Here is a 10,338-nt window from a genome sequence, read left to right as displayed (position 1 = left end):
TCCATTTCTTTTAAAACGAGGAAAACAGTATTCGTCACAAAACTTTTATATCAAATGCATTCAAGCATTATTTAGCAAAATAAAATGACGTTGTTAAGGAAATATGGAAAAACATCATTCAAAATGTAAATTGTTGAAAACGATTTTGTTATTGTTAAAATGCAGCTTCAATTCATATTACATCATGTTGAGGATATATATTTGGTCATGAATAAAATAAAAAAGTATAAAAAAGCAACGGTATTTGAATATTCACAACAATATTCACAACAACACATTATTTTCATTTAAAATATTAATATTTTTATAAACTGTTCAAATTAACTCTAGAGTACTTTAAGAGGCGACTTCAAATCAGTCTTTACTATGAACATGTTTACATCAAAATATATGCATTAATTGTAATAACTCATGCAGCCATGTTGCATAACCGGATAAACTAAACTTTATTCAACTTCTTACATAAGAGAGTTCCAACAATGTAACAGATCGTACACAAGATAATTCTGATTATATTACATCTTCCCTTTTATGAAATTCAACACTCTGATTTATATTTAGCTTATAATTGTGTTAATTGGAGATTAGAATGAAATACATAGTTAAGTTAATTCAAATGAGTTGTACAAATAAAATATTATCAGATCCAATGTTCAATATTGTTCTTACTGCAAATTAGGCTGGACAAATTTCAGAATGACTAGAAATACACTGACTAGTGTAACATCAACTAAACGTAATTAATTAACATAACAAATGAGTTTTAACTGACATGGGATTATTATGCCCTTTCACATAATAGATAATCACACGGAATAGTCGGATAAGTACTTTGGCTTTGTGACGGCTCGTCCGGAACGTGTACATCTTCGCTGTGTATCTTGTGCTTGTCCTGGCTCGGACTTCTGCTCAACCTTTGGCTTCTCCTCTGGTAATGCTGGTTTTGGCTTTGCTGGTGGTAAATGGTTTGCCGATGGGTTTCTCAGGATCGGAACTTCAAGAGTGGGCGACGCAAATCCTTCATGTTTGGGTTGGATCACATGCGGGTCTTCCCTTGTCTTCATCAGTTTACAGTTGTTCCTGCGGTACGTTCTTCCCTGACTGCCAGCTTCAACAATATGAGAACGTGGATGTACGGAGGCTGACACGTAGGTTGCTGGTTTCCAACCATCAGGTGTTTGAATGCGTATGGAATCTCCAAGTTCACACTGTGGTCTTGGTTTTGCACTTTGGTCATAATATAATTTTTGCTTCTGTTTGTATTCCATAAGACGAGTAGATACTAGGTTTGGTTCTATAATGCATGGCTTTCGCAATGTGTCACTGATGGGTATCAGTGTCTTAGCTCGCCTGGACATAAGACGTTGCATTGGTGATCCGATTTCGTTATCCCTGGGGGTGTTGCGTAGATCAAGTAGCCCTAAGTACATATCATCTCCAGACTCTGTGCATTTCTTTAAGATGTTCTTGATTGTTTGTACTGATCTTTCTGCAAGTCCATTTGATTGTGGATGTAATGGTGATGATGTGACATGGTCGATCCCAAATGCTCTTGTAAACTCTTTGAATTCTTGGCATGCAAACTGTGGACCATTGTCACTCACTAATATGTCCATTATACCATAACGAGCAATACACTCCTTGATCTTTGTTATGACAGTTTTCGCTCTGGTGTCCCTTTCTAACTCTGCTACTTCAATGAAGTTTGAGTAGTAATCAACTAGGATGAGGAAATGACGATTATCAAGCTCAAATAAATCGGTTCCAACTTTGCTCCACGGAAGTGAAGGTATAGGATGAATCATCATTGGTTCCCTTTGTGGTTTGTTTCTATGTGTTAAACATGCACTGCATCTGCTGACAACATCTTCAATCTGTTTGTTCATTCCTGGCCAGAACACTAATTCTCTAGCTTTCTGTTTGCTCTTAAGGATCCCTTGGTGAGAACTGTGGATTGTCTTCAATGTTACTGTTCTTAGTTCTGACGGTATGACTGTACGCTCCCCACGATAGATGAGTCCATTGTAAGTAGATAGTTCATCACGAAAGTCCCAAAATGGCATGACTTCAAGTGGTACATCACATTTCCTCTCTGGCCATCCTTGGCAAATAACTTGTTTCAGAATTTGTAGTTGTTGATCTTTCTTCGTAGATTCGACTAGTGTTTCATGGTTTGTATACGATAAGGTTTCAGCTACCATGACCATCATTTCATCATCTATCAGCCTTTCGTCACTGTTCTCTAATGGTAGTCGGCTCAGACAGTCTGCCAATCCAATTTCTTTGCCTTTAATGTAGATGAGATTAAACTCATAAGGCTGTAATCTTAACATCATTTTTTGTATCCTCATTGGTGCTGTATGAATGGGTTTTTTCATGATGGCTTCCAGTGGTTTATGGCCAGTTTCTATTGTCACATTAGACTTCCCATACAGCAGTTTGTGGAAACGTTCACATCCGAAGACTACCGCCAACATCTCTTTCTCGATTTGCGCGTATCTCTGTTCTGCTGAGGTTAGAGCTCGAGATGCATAGGCCACAACTCCATTTTCCTGCAAAATCGCTGCTCCTAAGCCTTTCATTGATGCATCAACGGTAACAGTCACTGGTCGAGTGACGTCAAAATACTTCAAGACATCTGTAGAGGTAAGTGCTTTCTTGACATTAGTGAATGCTTGTTTCGATTCAACGTCCCAGTTCCAAGTTTCACTTGTTTTCATTTTCCGTAGCGGAGCTGTGAGTTCACTTAGTCTTGGAATAAACTTGGCAAGGTAAGCTAACATACCAAGTACTGTCTCAAGTTCCCCTCTGTCTTCTGGGTCCTTCATCTCAAGAATTGCTTTTACTCTGCCTGCTGATGGTTTCAAGCCTTCTCCTGTGAGACGATGGCCAACATAGTCAACTTCCGGTTTCACAAGTTCACACTTGGCTGAGTTTAACTTCAATCCGATGGTTCGGGCTTTTTCCAATACCTTTTTGAGTCGGTCAGTGTGCTCTTCCAAGGTCTTTCCGTGAACTAATATGTCATCTATTACGATTTCTACTCCTTCCATGCTGCCAAAATGAGTCACCATCTCCCTCTGAAAAACTTCACCGGAACATTTCAACCCCATTGGAATACGTAGGTATCGGTATCTTCCAAAGGGTGTGTTAAATGTTGTTAACATAGAACTGGTCTCAGACAATTTGATCTGATAGTAGCCCATGTTAGCATCCAAGGTTGAAAAATACTTGCTTCCGTGCAATCTTGTCACAATATCTTCAATACTGTTCATTGGATAATGTTCACGCATAATTGCCTTGTTGAGATCTGATGGATCTATGCAAATTCGCACGCGGCCATTTTTCTTCCGCACACATACCATACTGTTGACCCATGGAGTTGGTTCTGTTACTGGAGATATGATGCCACAACGAACTAAGTTGTCAAGCTCAAGTTTTACTTGATCACGAATAGCTACTGGAATAGCTCTTGGTGCGTGAATTACGGGTGCCACTGTTTTGTCGATTTTTATTTCGTATTCGCCAGGAAGGCATCCAATGTCCTGTCCAATGACATCTGCATAGTCTTTCCTTAATTGCTCAGTAGCGGTACTGACATTGACACTGTTAACTCTTGCAATCAGGCCAAATAGAATGCTGTCTTTCCTACCAAGTAACTGTAAGGGTCGAGGATTGTCAATCACTTGGAAACTAACTAGTCTTTCTGCGTCCTTGTATTTGCATGGTAAGCTTATCTGTCCAAATGCTTTAACTTTGGTGCTTACGCCATTGATAATAACGTTACTATCAGTGATCGGAGCAACGGACGAAAATTTCTCGGCACTTGTTTTGGATAATATGTTGCACTGTGCACCGCTATCAATGTCCAAGGTTAATTTCTTGTTGCCAATGTCAAATGTAACTTTCCAATCACCGGTTGACTCTGAATTAGTATCTGTACTCGCGGTCCACACATCTTGTACTGTGCACTGATTAAACATCTCTTCTAGCTCAGAGTTGCTATGAGGTGTATTGTCTTCGGCATAATATACTCGCGAACGCCGCGGAGGGTGTCCTCTTCCTCTGAAATTTCTCCGACTTCTCTGATGACCTCTTGGTGGTGCTGCACGACTTTGACATAGGTTTGAATGCTTAAAGTGTCCTTTCTGCCCACAGGCATCACAATGCTTGTTAAATGCTGGACAATGTCCTTTAACGTGATGTTTGCTGCAATTTGCACAATACGGATGCGTACCTTGGTATCTGCTTCCTCCTCTTTGCCCTCGCTGCACTGGTTGTCCGAATGTCCTTGGTTTCTCGTAACTTGTGTTATGTTTTGTGTTCGCAAAATTTACTGATGGGTTTTCAGCGTCCAAATTTTTCAAATGCACGTTGGTCAATTCGACTTGACGACAGGTTTGAATGACCCTATCCAGGGTTAATTCGCCAGCGGGAATTTCCATTAACTTCTCTGAACATTTCATATCATTGACACCGTTAATTATCATGTCACATATCAACCCTTCTTTCTGCTCTCCGTACTCACAAAATTCAGCTTTACGTTTCAGCTCGGATATGTAATCCATTATTGTATTTTTGCCTCTCCTGGTTTTCAAGAATTCTTGCCTTTTAATGTTTCGATAGTTATGGACCCCAAAGTGACGATCGAACTTCTTGAATACTGTCTGTAGATCATGTTTATTCTCTCCCGGTTGTGCCTCGATGTTGTTGTCTCTGTCCTCTTCTATTTGTGGAGCCCATGTGAACGAATCGTAGATTTTCACAGCTTCCCGGCCCATGTTAGCTAGTAATAATCCTACTTTCCTCTTACCGGGTTTGTCGTCCAGTCCCAGAGCATCTAAATGCACAAGAAAGTCGCGCTTGTAAGCCTCCCATTCTTTCGCTCCAGAGTTAGATTCAGCTATAATAAATTCTGGTAAAGTTTTGATACCGCTGTGTGACATTGTTCCTGACTGATGGACGCGGATTTTCTGACACCATGTAATAACTCATGCAGCCATGTTGCATAACCGGATAAACTAAACTTTATTCAACTTCTTACATAAGAGAGTTCCAACAATGTAACAGATCGTACACAAGATAATTCTGATTATATTACATTAATAATGAAAATGTTCATCCATAGATATTTTTGCTAATTATAATTCATTCTTTAGAAAGGCTTTTGTTGGTCTAAAAGACATCGGCGGAATTTATGCTTTCAACCCAAGATGCGGCTATGATTGGTCAATTACCAGTTATGACCGAAATGATTATAGTTTACATTAGTATGGCTGCCGATATTTGGTTTGATCCAAGTCATTTTGTTACAGCAATTATCTTTTATTGGAGATGTAAAACATTGACTACATATAAAGTACTTCCTTTACGTCTTCATCTCTTTAACCATACTTATTTTGTTACATAGAAATATTCATAAAAAACCTTCTATTGGAAGATCATCATTTTATTGACATACTCTATAGCAGTAAATATATTATATTTTCGAACTTGATAGTCTGAGGAAATGTGTATTTATATTAGACGATCTTTCATTGTTCACTTAATCAAGTTAATGAAGATAATTTTTCCCCAGTAAATTTCCTTTATCTGCTTTTAAACTGTCTTATGTCCAAATTCCTACCGAGGGACCATGCGATGATGCTTTGATATTTGTTAATAATATTTAATTAGTTTTGCAGCTAGGGAAAGTTCTATTTCTTTCTCTAATTTTTCATTTTTGCTCAGGGACTGTGCTCCGAGTTGTTTTGAGCGTTTTAATCGTGCTTATCGTTTGGACAAAATAACTACCAAAAAATACCTAACATTTGCGTCCACACGAACAAAATATTGTCTCCTGAGGAAACCTCACTGTTAATGCATCAATTACAACCCTCCAGATTTCCAGTGTGGAACCAACTCTAGAGGGGCTGATGACATCGAGTCGGAGGGAGTTCTGGACTCAAACAGTATCTTCGTTAACGTATTAAATTCTTCACGGGTATTTATTTTTACTTTAAAGATGTATTTTGTTCATATACAATTGATACTGTTTTCTTTTTAAATTATGAATAATATTTCTTTTCCCAGGAAAATTTAGGAACCTGCAAAGCCGCGCTCTGTCCTAATCTTCACAAATGCGTGGCTGCGGAAAAGACCAGTTTTTGCTAGAGGGGCTGATGATACCGAGTTGAAGGGAGTCCCGGACTACAACAATGGCCTTGCTAACATAATGAGTGCATAACGAGTATTTTTTTCTATATATGGAAACATTATTCTGTAATGCATTTAATACTACTGATAACATTTATGTTCTCAACTAAAAGATCAATGATTCAAAAACAAAATTAAAAAAAAAACGATAACAGTATTCGATAAATTGATCCCATGATAAAGAATGTAAAAGGATATGCTTCTAGAATAATACAAAAAACAAAGAACCTATTGTCATCCTATTGAATAAAAGATTTTTGTATGTTCCAAATCCCCTATATCATCCTCGATAAAAAAACATTTTGTATCTTTAATGTTGACAATTCGTTTTCATTATATTGCTTTTTCTGAATTTAGAAGTAGGTGCACTTCCTGGTATCAATATTAGATTTTATACTATGTTTAATCCAATGCTGAGAAGGTCCTTTTTATGGATAATAACTTCCAAAGAAGAAAGAATTATTTTTGCCAACAAAGTAATAATGTTCTGTTTGAGAGGTTGATATAGTTAAGGTTTCTCATTTGAAGAAATCACTTAGATTTTTCATGTCTTCAGAATGAGAAATATATGTCTCTGGTTTTGCTTTTTTGCTCGTTCTGTCGCTGCAATTTGCTCTGAAAAAATGACAAATGGCTATCGTTTGGACAACTTTACTACAGAAATAATATCTGATATTGGCGTCCACTCATGTATAAAAGAATGCTTGCTAAGGAAACCTCACTGTCAATCCATCAATTACAACACTCAACATTTCCAGTGTGGAATCAACTCTAGAAGAGCTGATGACATCGAGTTTGATGGAGTTCAGGACTACAATAGTATCTTTGATAACGTAGGGAATGCTTCACGGGTATTTATCAAGATTTCTGCAATATGATATATTTTACTCGTTATTTGTAGGTTATTTATCAGTGTCTTATTTAAGACTTTATCCTATTTTTACCCATGTTGAACGATAAAACTGTATATATCTGTAAAAATAACTCTTGGTAGTAAACGGTTAGAAATTGGGATACAATTTTTCTTAAAGCATAGACTCTCTTATCTTGTGTAGCATGCATTAATTGAATTTATTATTCATTGTATAAAGTACAATTTGTTCTTTCAAAATTAATAAAAGGCATTAAAATGTATTAAATTTTAGTATAGCATTAATTTGATCTATACATTTGTCTGCTCATCAATAAGGGGTTTTATAAACTAAACTGTTTTGTCAATACAATAAAACATTACAACCGTACTTATATATATTTATTATAATAATAATTATAATAATTATTTTGCTTCTTTTTGACAGGAAACTTTAGGAAACTGCAAAGATGCGATGTGCTCCCCTCTGCAAAGATGTGTGACAATGAAAAGCAATAATGTTTGCATTTCAACAGGCAAGTGATATCATGAGTAAATCCTTCTCATTAGAAATACAGGCATTGCATGTTGGATACCGGTATATTGGTGCATATCCCATTTTGTATTTTTTATAATTTAACAGCTACATTAACAATCAATCGGGTTTCGGATTATGCTTTTTTTTGGAAAGGAGATGTTTGGGGCTTTTTTGTGTGTATTTGGTGTTTTTTTAGGGGGGGTTCTTGGGGGGTGGGTTAATTTTTTTTTTTTTTTTTTTTTTTTTTTTCTTGGGAGGGGGAGTATTTTTGCAACTGTTAATGTGAACACATTAAATATAATATAAATACCAATAACTTGACGACCATTTAATAAATAATAATATAAACTAGACTCTTGTTGCTATAGCAACAAAAAGGTCTTCCGTTCCTCATGTATTAATCTGCACAAATCTCCAGTTATCTTGTAAACAGGAAATGGATATAATATATACATTTTGTCTTTCCTCAAAGTTTGGATGTTCAAGTTTTTGTTTCCGGGTAGTTTTAATATCTCGTTGAAAAAAGGTTTTTGTCTCGGGACCGGAAACGAACAAACAGAAGTGATTTAAGAAACCGAAAGTAGATATTTTAGTACATTTACCTACGGTACGTTACTATTCATCACATTGAGTAAAATGTTTAAAAAAAAAATTAAGAATTTAATAAAAAAGTTCTATTGCTTGAACGTTTCGAGTAAAACCGGAAGTGACGTACGACCAAATGAAACCCGTTAAACACATGTTCAATCAAACGTCCATCATTCATTTAAGCTTCGTGCCTTAATCTCTCACAGTTTCTGAGATCTTGCGGTTACTTTGTTTTTTTATAAAAGAAGGCTACCTGAGATATTTGAGATGTCTCACCGGAAGTAGAGGTTTTGTTATACCATGTGTAGATGACCTTTTGTATTTCTATGGCTAAAATGTTACTTCAATGCTAAATAACCAAATATTTCTAAAAATTCAAAATTTGGTGTACTTCCTGTGACGACCGGAAGTTACGCCGGATAAAACAAAATAATGTTAACAATGTACATACATAGGTTTATCATCCTACAAAGTTTGGTTGTTGAAGTCGTTTCCGTTTTTGAGATTTCGTCGAAATGAGGTTTTTGGTTTCGGGACAGGAAACGGACAAACGGAAGTGCTCAATGTAAATTGTATTAAATATTTCTTGTATACTTGCCTTTTGTACATTATTTTTCATTTATCTAACTACAATTATCAACGGAAAACAGATAAACTGATAAACAGCTCGATTTTTTTCAACTCTTCCTGTGTGGACCGGAAGTGACGGAAGACAAAATGAAACCAGTTAAACACATCTTCAATCATATGTCTATCATCCATGAAAGTTTCGTGTCTTGATCACTAATAGTTTCTGAGATCTCGCAGGTACAAAATGTGTTTTAAAAAAAGCTACCTGAGATGATTGAGATATCTCACCGGATGTAAATTTTTTTTGTTGATTTAACATTGCATAGATAACTTATGTGTAGATTTATACTGATATAATTAATTTGTGGAAAATGAATTTTTTGCATAAAATAACTATTTTTGAAGTGCTTCCGGTGACGACCGGAAGTTACGACGAACAAAACAAAAGTGTTTAAACACATCTGCATACACAGGTCTATTATCGTACAAAGTTTGGTTGTTCAAGTCTTTACCATTTTTGAGATCTCGAGGTGACAAGCTTTTTTGTTGCGGGACAGGAAACGGACGACCGGAAATGAATTTTGAAAAAATGAAAAAAACGTCCCTAGCGTTTATCATTTCCTATCATTCCTGAAAATTTCAAGGAAATATATCCAGTCATCTCTGAGAAAATCGGGGAAAAAAATAAGAATAATAATAATAATAATAATAATAAAAAGAAACATTACAATCACTATAAGGTCTTCCGTTGGAAACGGAAGACCTTAAAAATGGGGAAAGTTATTATGATTGTGAGAGGTTTTTATGTAAACTATCATAATGTTAAGTTTAGATATTAAACTTTACATCTTTTAATCAGCTTGTCCAAAAGGATTCTATGGAAAAGAGGGTCAGTGCCTGCCCTGTCCCATGGGTCAGTACAACGATGGCTCCAAGCAATGGTGTTCTTTTTGCCCTCCTGGAAGTTACAATGACCAAACGGGGTCAAGTTTTTGCCAGCCATGCCCTCCTGGTACTTATCAAACAAAATCAGGTAAATCCACTTTGTAACCACAAATATATTTTATGGTGATTTTAATTTATTTATTTTTTATCCATCGCTGTTACCATTACGCGCATTTATTTATTTTGTGTGGATAAAATGACCAAAAAAAAATCAAGGCAAGGATTTTTTGATTTCTTTGTGCACGCAATTTCTCAAAAAGTATTGGACCGATCTTGATCATTTTTTCACAGATGAATATACGTGATGTAAATTTATATATTCTAGAAAAAATTGATAACGTCCATTCCAGTGTTGATTAATCGCTGGTTTTGTAATTTTTTACGATCTATTTTGTGCAGAGATTTCAAAAACTGAGATATTATTATGAAATATTCAGAATAGTTAGACTATAGTTTGAAATTATGCATTATAGTTGTCTTATGCCAGTGGCGCCATTTCTTGGATCTCAACTATTAAGAAGACCTTTTGTATGATATCAAAAAAGGGACTGATCCCTTTATCTAAGGGGGGGGGGGGGGGTCGTCAATCTATAAGAAATAACTTATAAACGATTAATATTTTGTTTTGCAATCAGAAGCAAAGTTGTTAATC

Source organism: Magallana gigas, chromosome 2 (assembly GCF_963853765.1).
Source record: "Magallana gigas chromosome 2, xbMagGiga1.1, whole genome shotgun sequence".
In the NCBI taxonomy this organism is placed as follows: domain Eukaryota; kingdom Metazoa; phylum Mollusca; class Bivalvia; order Ostreida; family Ostreidae; genus Magallana; species Magallana gigas.
This window is presented reverse-complemented; position numbering follows the sequence as displayed.